This window comes from Protopterus annectens, chromosome 10.part0, assembly GCF_019279795.1.
Source record: "Protopterus annectens isolate FY-2018-M chromosome 10.part0, PAN1.0, whole genome shotgun sequence".
In the NCBI taxonomy this organism is placed as follows: domain Eukaryota; kingdom Metazoa; phylum Chordata; order Ceratodontiformes; family Protopteridae; genus Protopterus; species Protopterus annectens.
The window spans coordinates 683,145,133-683,160,429 of NC_056744.1; positions in this window are offsets into that span (position 1 = coordinate 683,145,133).

The following is a 15,297-nucleotide window of genomic DNA, read 5'->3' on the forward strand; positions in this document are numbered from 1 at the left end:
TCAATCAAATGTGTACCTTTGTACACATTTAATAATACTAGAGCTTTATATAAGATAAATGATTCATTAAATAAAGCTTGTAAAAAGTTTTTAATACCATTCCAAAATGGCTTAATTTTAACACAGTTGAAAAAAATGTGATTGCAATCTGCATTGTGTATTTGCTCATACCTCCAACATATTCCCTTTGTGGAAGAATTAATTTTAGTAATTCTATCTAGAGTTAAGAATGCTCTGTGTAAGCATTTCCAATTAAAAACTTTCCAGTATTGTGTAATGGATGTATGTTTTATTGATAATAAAATATTTGATTTCATTTCTTCAGTTAGCTGTAATGAGTGTCTTTTTATTATATAATTCCAATATGAGGATTTTGGTGTGGTTTTATATATCTTGTAAAATTTCAAAATACTATTTCCCATGTCATAATCATTATATATGATTTCATATAGGTATTTTGTAAGTTTAGGTATTTCTTTAAATGAAGAATTACTAATTATTCTGCATAAATCTTATGAATACATCAGAATGTTTTGCATAGTTAGGGAATCTTGCTATGGAATTTTGTATGTTGTTTCTATTGTTTGCATATCCAGAGCTTTTCGTTCTTTGATACACTGAAATCAACAAACAACTCCTTTTTGTTCCCAGGAATTAATTATTTCTCTGTATATTTTATGTGGATAGCTCTTTGTAACTATGAATGGTGTTAAAAGATTAAACCAAATTTTTAAATCTATATTTGCACTAATAATTTTCCTAAATGAGTCAATGTAATAATTAATCATACGAGTTTTAGTGAGCTTAGCCGAGCAGAAAAAAAAAGTTTGTAGTGTAGAATTTCAGCAGTGTAATAGTAATTCCTTATAGGTAACCTTATTATTTCATATATTTAATTGTTATTGTTGTTTAAAGTATACCCATCAGCATAGTTTATTTTTAAACTGTAGCTTCAATCTTCCTTGTTCATGGTTGTCAGCATTATTTTAGTTTTAAACAGTATTTTTTCATAGTGTGTAGAACAGGTAGGGTTAACTATTGTTGCTGATTTGCTGATGTCATCACAGCATGTGAGCTGACAGGCTCAAGCACTTCCTGGTATTTTATTTAACTGAAATTTGTACCTTGAATGTTTGACACTGAAGAAGTTTGATTTTATTAAACGAAAAGTGCTTTATGCACTTTAAAACTACTGGTTTCCTTCTGAAGCTGTTTTTTTTTTTTCCAATTTTAGTGGGCTTAGTTATGTTATATTGCATGCTAATACATAATATTTGCCATGACAAATTGTTTTTATCTGTTATTTGATTTTTTTTTTTGTAAATCAAATTCATTTATTGATATTACAGTTAGTAATTATTTCCAATTTGCAGAATAATTTGGACTTATCCAATATGAGATTGTTGTAGATATTGATGCTTTTATATATGTTTCTATATCAGGAAAGTTTAATCCTCCCTATTTCCATGGTCTGATATGATGTATTAAAGCTATTCTGTTTCTTTTGGGAAACCATATAAATGTTATTAGGCATGAGTTTATTTCTTTGAGTATATTCCTTTCTGTTAACAGTTGTATTGCCAAAGCTATATATAGAATCTTGGGTAGTAAAACCATTTTTATTAACTGTAGTCTATCTTCAAATGTTAATATTATTTTGTTCCACTTTTCCCCAGAGATTTTAATTGTATTGATGATATTATTGTAGTTTTTGAGACTAATTCATTATTATCCTTGCATAACTCAATTCCTAGATATTTTAAGGCAGATTCTTGTTTCCCTATAATGTGATTCCCCTTCATCTGCAATTATTATTTTTTTTTATTAAAAAAAAAAAAATAAACATTTTGATTTTGATTTATTGAAATGGAGTCCTGAAGTCCTGTAAAATGTGTCAATTAAAATATCTAATTCTTTTAATGTCACTTTTGTATTGGATAATGTTAATAATATGTCATTAGCAAACAGCATTACTTTAGAATTGTATAGTTCATAAACATCTACTCTTTTGATTTTTGCATTGTTATGTATTGAATCTCCCAATATTTCAATAGCCAAAGCAAATAGAATTGTTGACATGGGACATCCTTGTTTAGTACCCTTTGTTATATGTATTGATTCAGAGGTGAAAGAACCTAGCTTAACATACGCTAAATTATCTGTGTATATATATATATATATATATATATATATATATATATATATATATATATATATATATATATATATGTGGGTCTACTGCTTCACATCGAAAATACACTTCTTCAAAATAGAGCAGTAGACTGTACACTTCAGCAAAAGTCCACTTAAATGAAAGTGCACATTCACTGATGTCTAGTTCCCCAGGCTGCCCAAAAAAATTCACACACCCCTACTTAAATATAGCAACGCTGAGATTGCACTACAGCAGGGAAAAAGGAATATTCCCATTCCACGCTGTAGTCTGACTGCCGAAGTTAATGTTAAAAGTTTCACTACTTCAAACAAGTAGACTCGGTGAAGTGGGGTTCAAAGTAGTGAAACTCCGAACATATTGACAGATCCCATATATATATATATATATATATATATATATATATATATATATATATATTCTTTAGTAGATAAGCAAAGGAAGGAGGAAATTTAAATAACACCAGCATTTTGATTAAATAGTCCCAATTTAGGGAATCAAAGGGTTTCTCTATATCTAAGCCAATTATGAGTGTGTCTTTATTTTCTTTATTAACATACTCTATAAGAGAAATTATCCTTTTAATATTGTCATGTGTGTGTCTATGATATATAAATCCAGGTTGATCATTATTTATTGTTCTGGATAGTGGTATTTTCATTCTGTTAGTTAATATTGTCATAAATATCTTATAGTCATTATTTTTAATAATGATATAGATCTATATGAGGTACAAAGGTTTGGGGATTTGTTTTCCTTTAGGATTGGTGTGATTAAGGAATATCTCCAAGAGGGTGGTATTAAAGCTTGTGACTGAATTTTTAATAGAGTTTTGTGGAAGAGGGATAGTATCTTTGAAGGAAAAAGTTGCTATATTTCCATAATTATGCCATCTATATCTGGGGCTTTTTTATTTTTACCCTCTTTTATTGTAGCTGCAATTTCTTTGTAGGATATCGGTGCTTCCAGATCTAGTTTTAATGTTTCTAGTATTTTTGTATATTAGAGCATTTTTCATCTAGACTTAATTGAGCGATATGTATATTTTATTTTTGGAAATGTTCCATATAGTGATTTCTGTAGGCATCAAGAATGTCACCTATATCTGCGACATTTTTCCCTTTCTTTTCATGGAAGATACTTTTAATGTTATTAGCTTTTGACTGTATTTTGATTCTTGTGGATAAATTATGTAGATGTTTGGGAGAAGTGGCCAAGGTATTAATTTTTAGTTTTTCTAAAGCTAAACTAGTTTTATGTGTTAGAATTTTATTGTATTTATTGTTTAATACTTCTACTTTTTTTCCTCACCAAATTATTTTGATTTTTTTTTTCATCTTTTACTGACAAAAGTTTGGATTGCAGATCTAATAATTCTGAATCCCATTCGCGGATTTTTTTTATACCAAGTTAGGGTTTTACCATATATGTAAGCTTTTAATGAGTCCCATATCATTATTTTATTTATCTCTGTGGTGTAATTAATATCAAAGATGGACTGTAATTCAGATAATAACCAGGGTTTGAACTCTTTAATTTTAGTTATCTATGCTGGAATTCTGGAGTTAAATATTAATGGTTTGTACCCTTTTTGAAGTTTTAGTATTAATGAATTGTGGTCTGAAAAGGGGCAAGGAATGATTAAGAAATTAATGATTTTAGAGTGTAAGTCATGGGCAGCAAATATGTTATCTATTCTAGTATGGGTACCAAATCTTTATCTTGATGGGAAAACAACAAAGATTTATCTTTTTTAAATTTCAAAGTATCTACAAGATGAAATGATTCTACTCAATTATTTAAAGCTTTTGATACAGCAGATGTACTCCGCTGTCTTTTATTTGTCATTTCAGAAATATCAAATATACAGTTAAATTCTCCTCCTGATATTAAGTTGTCTTTATAATTATTGGAAATGAAATCCAAGTGTTTTTAACAGTTCCTGATCCAATGCCTGGGAACTAGTATAGATTGGCTAGGGTCCATATTCAGTTATTATATTTAACTACTACTAATGCCATAAGGCCTTCTTTATCTTCATACTTATAAATGACTTCTGGGTTAATCACATTTGTTTTTCATAAATTTGTTACCCCTTTTGTCTTTGTCTTATAAGTGGATTGTGCCAATATCATATATTCCTTAAGATTCCATTTGTAATTGTCATTTGATTTGAAATGAGTTTCTTGAAGGAAAACAATTTGTGTTTAGTTCAGTTTTAAATATTTCAGTAGATTTGATCTCTTGCTAGGATTGTTTAAGCCATTGGTATTTAAAGACAATAAAGTTAAATCCATTTTAGGTTATTTAGACTATATATTTTTTGTTCTGTTGTGACTATTAAACATTTTCCTCTGATAACTATAAAGTATATGTTTGAGGTTTTAAAGGAAATTATTAGTTTTATACTGTGAGTGTTTACCAATAAAGTAATGTTTTGGTCAGGCGTACTAAAAATGTTTTGTGAAATGACAAATTTAAATTAACAAATGTTAACAAAACTAAGATCTGCACTAGCCATGGAATGAAAATTATTCCTAATCTGATGGATAAACCTAAGTCCATCAGATTACCACTCATACCTTGACAATCTAGAATATCTGAGCTCTATAAATTGAATTGTCATATGGAGAATATTTGTAATAGGAATAAGCAACACTTATATTATTTTGAATAGATATAGTACTATTGTAGATTAGACAGAATTCTAATACAATACAAATGTCTACTTATTGTATAAGCAATTAATATGTATATGAAAGATAGATGACAAGCAATTCAATCATAGTAAAGTAGGATGTATCATATATAAAACCTCAGTAAAAGATTATAGCACAATTATTTAACATATTCACCCTTATTGATGAAGTCTTTCAAAACATGTTAATTAATATAAATAGATGGTAATGATATTTATACATAATGTTTATAATATAATGTAGTTTACTGGATATATCAGAAGTTATATTTCATTGTTTGCCAGCATTTAAGTAATCAATTTGGTTGTTGCTAACTTACTTAAAGCATCAAGTTTATTTTATGTAAACACTGATGAAAGTTAGTGCATTTTAATTATCAGTGCATCTTCCCCCATTTCCTACACATAAGGATTTTCATATCTGTCATTTCTTATTATAAAATGAGTGAAATTATAGGTTAAAAACAACAAATTCACTTATTGTGATTAATGATTACAAGTGCCCTTTCCATATTCCTAAATTCCCATTTTATGGCATATACTGAAAGTCTTTATATTTAAATGGCTACATTCTATTTTGTATAATCAGCAAAGGTTAAACTGAGTGATTATTGTCAATTTAATACTATTTGTTCAAAATGTGATTGTTACATTCTGTGACAATCCTAGTTCAGGCTTCTATTGTTTCCCTTGAACAACTTTGTTAGTTTGATATCATGTATAAAACATTAGTTACCTTGGTAACAGCTTAAGTATTATGTATGATCAAGATGTGTTAGAAAACCACAATTCAAGTTAAAGCAGTTATATGACTTGTTATGCACATTTACTTATATGAGAAAATCATCATGTTTTCCCTTGATGTTCAGTATAGTGTATGTCATCTATGACAAGTTAAAACAGTAGTGTTATTATACCCAAGCCCAAGTTATTAAACTGAGTGTCTATTGTCAATTTAATACTATTTGTTAAGAATATGATTGTTACATTCTGTGACATTTCAAGTTCAGACTTCTATTGTTTCTCTTGAACAACGTTGTCCGTTTGAAGTCATGTATAAAACATGAGTTATCTTGGTAACTGCTTAAATATTATATATGGTCAAGAGGGGTTACAAAAACTACAATTCAAGTTAAAGCAATTATATGACTTGTTATGCATATTTACTTATATAAGAAAATCATCATGTTTCTCCTTGATGTTCAATGAAGTGTATGTCATTTATGACAAGTTAACACAGTAGTGTTATTATACACAAGCCCATGTTATTAAATCCTGTCTTTAATATCTATATTCAGCAGACTTCTTCATATTATATGATGATTATATATTTTGTGTCTAGATTTACATAAAATCATATATTACATAACTATTGTGTGTGTGTGTGTTTTTTTTTTTTTTTGGCTGTTGCTTATTTATTTGAGAGACCACAAGCTGTAATGTTTATTCTTATTATTAGCTCCTTCCAAACATGTTTATACAGTCCATAGACTTTAAATTATGAGACCCATCTGCTTTCGTATTTGTTATGAGTATATTTCCATCCTTACATACACACATATTAGTACTTCAAGCACAGGCAACAATGCCCATCCAGTTTTGCCAGAATACCATTCATTAATTCATGTGGTGTGTTTCCAGGCTGTTCTTAAAATATCCAAACTGATATTTGTTTTGTTCCATTTTACCAGCCTGTTCCATGCAGTGGCCATTCTGCCAGTGAACCACTCAACACAAATTCCATTCCCACAGATATTTCCACGAAGGAAATCTGATGACTCTCTAACACTTCCCCACAACCCCAAACACCCCTAGAATCAGCTATCCCCATATGCCCAACACGTCAGAGCAAGCTAACCTCCCAGACCATTGCAAAGGGTACTGCACAAGACCAAGTGCTCTTAGTCTTTCACACTAACTCAGACTTCCACTTGTATGTAAGTCCTTAATATGTATGGACCAAAATAAGTTTTAAATATAAAATTGCGCTGTTTATTTATTTATTTTTTTATCAAGAATCAATTTAATGAGCTAAACGAAGTGTTGGAAGACCGTCAATATGTGTACATGTGGTTTAAAACAGCCCTTTTATTATATATATATATTTTTAAAAACCAAAAACGTCATTGCCTAGAATCATCTTGGAGTCTCCTCAGAGCCCATAAGCATTATTGTCACTCTGTCTCCATTACCACAGCAACTTGGGAGAGTCTGTTTTTGTTAGTTTGTCTGTGTACTGCATGCCAGAGGCTCATGATGCACCTGAAGCAAAGCTACACTTCATTGCAACTTCAAGCCTAAATTCCCTCCCTTTCAGCGAGACAGCAGTCAGGAAAAGAAGATCGAGCAAACAGAACAAAAAATTAAAAAAAAAACTCCCAACAAGCTGCCACAAGGGATAACACACTCCTCCAGCACTCCCAGCTTTCACTCAGCAGACGTACAAACAAACCATTCTCTGCCAAAATATCCCAAATCACAGTTCTATCCACCCCCTTCCCCTGGATCCAGGCTAAAACACCAAATGTCTTTTCCTAATTCACAAGCATTGGTAAACCTTGATAACAAGCCACAACCCACAGCTTCCTGGAGACAAAAATGGCAACATATAACAGCTGCCAGACAGCTGCATCCACATACGCCATGTCAGGCTTAATCAAACAGCACTCAAAGCTATGATACCTGCCATAATTGATATTTATTATATTTAGACAGAATAATAATGACATCTGTACTAGCTGCCAGACACGGCTGTATCCACGCACACCATATCAAGATTGATCAAACAGCACTCGAAGCTATAATACCTGCCATAATTGATATTAACTATGTTTAGACAGAATAATAATGACATTTGTACTAGCTGCCAGGCACAGCTGCATCCATGCACACCTTATCAGGATTGATCAAACAGCACTCATAGCTGTGATACCTGCCATAACTGATATTAACTATATTTAGACAGCATAATGATGATATTTGCACTACTATTATTTAACAAGGATATACATGACATTTCTTAATCATACTTTAACTGAAGAAGGCATTGGTCTCCATGACAGCATTTTTTTAAAACACTCTGCTGTTACTGCTATTATATATGATGTTAATTTGTTACATTTGAGTCTGAACTCTGATGATTGGTACCTTGTTGAATTACTTAAATTATTATAAGTAAAATCAATGGAAAATGAACAAGATAAGTATTCACTGAGTTCAAGTAGGGGGAATAGAAACTTCTATGTTTGTATTATATGTTGCTTTGTTTGACTTATATATAATGTAAATAGTAACCCATCTTGACCTACCTTTGTTTGTGAAGAATTATTGGACTCTTTGAACATTCTGAATAAATCATTACTGCTTTTCAGTTGTTTAAGAATCCCTCCTTTTTTAAAAAAATAAAAACAGATGACAAGTGATGTACCATATCAGTTGACAATTTGAGAGATGTAGTTGTAAGAGTTATTCTTTTGGGACAGCTATCTTGGAGTCAGTTTTTTGTTTCTTCTTTCTAGCATCAGTCCAAGGATTTGTTTTGTTTATTCTATTAAGAGTAGGGGCCATCCATTCCATTTCTTCTGGGACAGACACTATGTTGTTGTTTTTGATGAATATAGTAGCTTCGTCTAAGTCATTAAAGGTTCTCATCTCATTGGCAAAAAGTATTTTTATCTTGGCTGGAAAGGCCAGCTGTGCTTTAATGTTGTTTTGTTTCAACAGTTTTCTTTTATTGGCCAGACTTTTTTCCTTTGTTCTAGTATTCTGGAAGAATAATCATTGTCAAACCTTATCAGGATTTGATTGTATTTTAAGGGTGATTTTCTTCAAGCAGATTTTAATATTAGTTCCTTGTCCGGAAATTAAAGAAATTTTATAACTATGGATCTAGGTGGAGTATTGTTGAGTTGGAAGCAGGTTTTCTCAGTGCTCTATGTGCCATTTCAATTCCAAATGAAAGTCCCTCTTTCAAGTCTAAAAATTCAGGAGTCCAGGTTGTTAAGAATGAAATTTTGTCTTCGCCTTCAGTGTTTTCAGGCAGACCAAATATCCTTCTGTTGTTTCTCCTTTCTCTGTTTTCTAAGTCATCTATTTTGTTAAGCAGCCATGTATTCTGTTTAAGTAGAAATTCTTTTTGGAATTCTTCCTCTTTGAGTATCCTTTCAATGTCATTTAGAGAAGTCTATATTTGTTATTTTTGTATGGTGTTGATGTAATAGTTCCTTAAGAGTATCAGTCTGTTTCTGAGAATTTAATTTGAGGTTTTCTAACTATTTTTTAAAGCCATCCATCTTCAAAGATAGTTCCTGTAAGGTAGATGTCATCAATTGCAGTTCTTTTTTTTTTTTTCAAAGCTGCATCTGGGTGAGAATTCCTTGAGTTGTTCATATTCAGTGACTCAATATAACTCAATATAACTCCAAGTTACTTAACAGGAACATTTTTGTATATCTCCACCAAAATTGATATTTATGTAGATTAGTAGTTTATCTATAGATTTCTGACATTTTAAACTTGAAAATAATAAAATGTTCCTATATTATTATACTAGTTTATGGAGCTCTCAAAATGCACTGCTCTCAGTTGGCCATCTAGGCTCCACCCTCCCAAAGGCAAACTTCTTGTGCAAGGCGAGACAGCTTTTAAAAATACTCAATACTATTTTCACACAAGATGTGGCAGTAAACTGTTGAGATGCTAAGTAAGCAGGATTTAGTTTAAACAGACAAATAAGAAACTGTAATGATTTAAACAGTGCAGTATAAAGCTAAATGTTAAAATAACACAAGTTCATGGGAGAGACACATTCAAGTATTCAAATAAGCACATACTTTACTAATAAAAAACCCCACTCAAAAAAAAGGAAAAAACAGTGACATGTTATTTAAATTAATACCCATCTAAGGGAAGATGTGTGAAGTGTGTAATACGCAGACCAACTAAAGTGGGCTAGTAATAAATCATACTACAATAGTCCCTTAAAGAAAATTAATAGACATTTGAACCACACAGTAACAGCCCAGAGAAGTTTTGTAAAAAGTGAAAAAACATTCACTAACAGAAGAAATGAAATTAATAATACATACTTTTAGATGGTTATGAAAGCAATCACACCTTAGTTGAAGCTTTGAGAGAATTTATAGGTCCTGCATTTTTAAGTGCAGTTTTTAGTTTCTTCTTTTACACATCAGTCCAGTTATTTTTCTTAGAAGATCTTGTTAAAGTAGTAAATGATGACCAGTCTATGCCCTCTGGAATTGAGATCATGTTATTATTTTTGATGAATGAAGTTGCTTCCTCGACATTATTGAAAGATCTCATTTCATTTAAGTGAATATTTCTGACTTTTTCAGGATAAACAATTTGTGCTTTGATTTTATTTTGTTTAAGTAGTCTCACAAGTGCCCATGCATTCTTCCTAATTTCCAAAATCCTTGAGGGGTGATCATTATCAAATCTTATTTCATTTTGTTTGTATGTCAATGGGCTTTTTCTCCAGCCAGACTTAAGGATAAACTATTTATCAAAATAAGATATAAACTTCACTACAATGGATCTTGGAGGTGAATTAGGAGAAGAAGGGTTAGGTTCTCTCTATTCCATTTGACAAGCCTTCTTTTAAATCTAGGATTTCAGGTAGGCAGGAATTGAAAACTAAGATGATGTCCTCACCTTCTGTTTTTTCTGGGAGGTCAGATGTTGTTATGTTAGTTCTCCTTTCCCTGTTTTCCAGATCATCTATCTTGCTGGTTAACCAGTTGTTCTTTTGTAACAGAAATTCACACCAAGACTCATCTTCGTTGAGTCTCCCATGTATATCATTTAGTGAAGTTTCATTGTCCAAGATTTTAGATTGTTGCTGCTGCAGTATTTCTTTTGGGGACATCAGTTTGTTTTTGACAATTCTCTTTTAGATTTTCTAGATTATCTGTGGATCTGTCCATCTTAAGAGATAATTCCTGTAGAGTGGCAGACATTAATTGGATTTTCTTTTTTAGTGAAGTTTCAGAATGTGAAGATTTTGAGTTGTTCATCTCCACACAAATGAAGACATCTCCAAATTGTCTGACAGGTAAATTTCAAAAAAAACACCACAAAGTTGATGTTCTTATAAAACAAAGGTTTCTCAATAAGTAAATCAACTTTGGGAACAAAAAAAAAAAGATTTTAAATTAATTTTTCCTGTATTCTAGTAAAGTATTGTGAAGCTCAAAAATGATGTTGCTACCAGTTGGCCATCTAAGCTCGACCCCATTTATTATGTTCTTGTATATTCATATTAATATGTGGTGATATGCTGCACTTGTTCTTTAGTGTGTATTAAATTCCAAACTGTCTTAAGTCTTAAATCTAACTGGAGGTATAATCAAATGTTGCTACAATAAACTGTTTCCAAAGAAATATTAAGGTTTTTGAATATCAATTTTCAGATTGGTATGGATGTTAATAATAGGGCAGCATTTAAAGTTACATTAAGAGAGATCTTAATTAATAAAGCATCTTGTCTAAAGAAAAATAAAACATGGGGAGTCAAAGCTATTAAAATTGAGAAATATGTAAAATAAATTCATTGCTCTAAAATATTCACCTTTAAGTTCAGCTCACTCTAACTCAAAAGCTCTGTAAGCCACTAAACAGTTACTTTTTTGAGGCAAAAAATGCTGAATATATGGAATGGGATAAGGTTCCTTCAAAGTTGCTTTTAAAAATACTAAACCAATCTTCCTTAGAAATAATACCATTACTATTAAAGAACATGGCTCACTTAATAGCAATCCCCAAGAAAAATGTAAGACTGTTAGGATACATACACTACTCTATATAAATCAAACTTTTACATCAATCTATCTTTTATAAAGATTGTTATGATGCACACAATAATCTATATAAATACAACTTCACATCAAACTACCTGGTAAAATATTATAAAAACAACAAAATACCATATATAGTGAGGTTAGTAATTGGTGTAACATAAGATCTAAATTGTCATACTGTCTATCTTTACTATTATTACTAAAGTAAGTGCAATCAGCTATAATGGAACCTACCTGTCACAAACAATTAAACCTAAGTCTATAAAATGAAGGCAATTACAGGAAGAGTTTAAAAATACTCAAACATAAAAATCTACCATATACCTAAAAGACAAAACTAATACCAAAATTGTAACTTACTGAGCACTTTCATTATTTAATAATTTAACAAGAAGTTCATCAGAACAGACAATCCTGTGAAACTCTAATTTAACTATAGACAATAATATGACAATCAGCTGACATTTTTTTCTTGAATATTCATATGTTACTTCCTAGTAAAATACATAATACAATCAAAAATCTAAGTAATAAAAAAAAAACATTCATTAGATGTACTGGGCTTTCAGAATACATTTAAAATTAATGATTCACGTTTAACCAGGTGCTTTGTCAGCTCCCAGTTCTATTTGTCACCTAACTTCTTTGCATTCTAAGACATTATTGCCATTATCTAAAAATATCCTTTTAACCGCTTTGGCTATTATAAAAAAGTGAAATTTCTCAAAATTGTTACAACAACTAGTATGTTTTGCTAGTGCATTTGTCTGGTCTGTGTTCTTAACAACACATACATGGTTATAAATTCTCTGATAGAAAACTCTGGTGGTTTAACCCACATAGTAGCTCTTGCAGGAATTACACGTTGTCAAGTAGACAATTTACATATAAACATATAGCTCTATTAACACTTTTCAAAGAAACAAAATGTCCAGTGTTAATAAATCTAAAATATTTACAGGACTAACAGGGATATGTCCCAAATGGTCCAACACTATGTTTAGTGAAATCCATATATTATTTTACAAAAAGTATTTATAAATTGCAGTCCTTTTTATAAGTAAAACTAGGTATTGAACCACTAATTTTGACCTAATCTTTATTACCCAGTTATCCTTTGAAATACATTTGATATCAAACAAGCTATACTTATGAGTAATGGAAATGCTCTAACAATCAAATTTGTTGCAACACCATTGCATCTTTGATGTACATAGTCATGAACGAGTATTAACTGAAATTTGGGCCCTCTATATTTGGTAATTTCATTAACAATACTGTCTAATGTAAGTTATTGATAGCCTCTATTAAAAAAAAAAGTAAATACTCTGCCTCAATCAAAAAAAAAGTGTTACTATTACTAATAGGTTAGCTAAGCCTTATAAACTGCCCTCTGATAACATTCCACTTCATGTGATAGGGGTGTTGGCTACTTTAATATAAATATATTTTGTCATTCTTAAAAATTACTTTTAACAAGCACAATCTCTTCCCAACAGCACATAATGAGGTTAGCAATAGAAGTTGCCATTCTGGTACCTATTGCAGCACCCTTTAATTGCTGGTATATTTGATTTTCAAAACATAAAGAAATCGTTACCTTACACTAAATCCAACAAAATGAACACTGTATTAATTTTAAATATTACCTAATAATTTTTATTCCAGTATCTTGAATAATCAATGTATATAATGATGCAGCATCATTGGTGACCAGTAAAGTTTCATAACCATGAAACAGATACAGTTTTAATAAATTCAAATATAACCAAGAATCCCTAAGATACAAATTGGACATCTGTACCACATGGTTTAATACAGCATCTAAATACACAGCTGTCAATTCAGTTTTGCTGTTACTGACAGACATTGCTGGCCTAAATGGAGGCTGTCTAACATCTTAGTAAATGTAGGTATACCAAACAATTATCCAAGGCTTGGATATTCCTTAAAGGGTCATAGTTTCATAGATAAGTACTATGCTAGCTGCCCTTTTGGTCCATTTTAGGCCTAGCCAGCTTCCCTTTTTCTATTAAAAATAACTTATCCCATTTGGTTATAGAATGGAATTACTCATCCCATGCTCAGTAATTATACGATATCCCTAACAAGAATAACCAGAATATTTTTCTCCCTATCTCATTTTGTTAGGGATTGGCCTTACCCATGCTGCAGTTGATAATTATATATTATCCTAATGAGAATAACTGTTATCATACCATAGATAATTTGAGAGTACCCTGTTATGAGATGAAGAATTTAGGAGCTGCGTCTGTTGTATAGCAGGCAGTCCTAGGATACATTTTCTGTTTCTCATCCATAGATCTAAGTTGTGCTTGACAATGGAAAAGGTTCCACAGCCGATGTATCTTCTGCAAAATATACCTACCCATCTCTTGAACAACTTTTTATTACATTATACAAGACTTGAACCATAAGGGTGGTTGCTTTGATATACTAAAATTATCACTTATTTTGTAGATGTTATATTACTGGTTATAAATAAGCCTAAACTAGTTATTGTAATGTTTTTGAAAAATGTTGTGAAATATAGTAGGTCTTCTAACTATAAGTTAAAGTTTTTTTTTTCTTTTTTTCATTGACTTTAATCACAAAATACTACCATATCAGTACATAGCAATGCAGCATGAAAAAAACCCTCATACAGAATAGATTTAGCACATACGTATTACAAAAATGAAAGGCATGCTAAACAAAAGAAGAAAAGTACCTATGCTGTAACAATTTCATAACATGCCAACATTTTTTTGCAGCATATTTAAACACTTGCTTAGTTATAACTATATTTAAGAGGTTAAGTATGTTAGCACACATAAGGCAGTCTGAACATTTACACAGGGACATAGACAGTAGCGATTAAATTAAATATCTCCATGCAAATAAGAATGAACACAATAAAAATCCAATTACACTTTCTTCTCTAGCTGCACCAAAAGTTGGTCCAGGTTGGACTTTTTTCTGATTTCCCGGGCCTTCTACAACCTGGACATCTCTTTTAATCAATCTCCTAGATCTCTCTCTGATCATTCCAAAATCTCTTTATCTATTTACCAACACAACAAAGACCTAACCAACAGATCAGCTCTCTGCTGAAGATTAAACCCCAACCTCTTGACGAAAGAGGAAATTACTGCTCAAATTGAAGAATACCTTGATAATTTTTTTAAATCTAGGGACTCCTTCCAATCTTCAATAGATTATGAATGGGCCGCGGTTAAATCAATGATCAGGGGATTCCTGATAAACAAAGCCTCATACTATAAAAAACTTCGTAACAAAAAAGAAAGGGAATTAACTTCTCAGCTACATTCAGCAGAAAAGGAAGCCCAAACAAACCACACCCGGCTCCTAGAAGAACATATTATCCAGTTACAAAAAGACCTAATTTCTTTACATTCAGATAACCTGAGCTTTCATGAAATTAAATCACTGGCCTTACACGCGGATGTGATACAATCTCCCTCCAGATTTTTGGCCAGAGTGATAAATTTATCTAAAACCTCTACATTTATACCAGAGATTCATTATAAAGGGAAGGAGTTCCGGAAACCCAATGAAATCATCAAATTATTTGAAAATATTTTTAC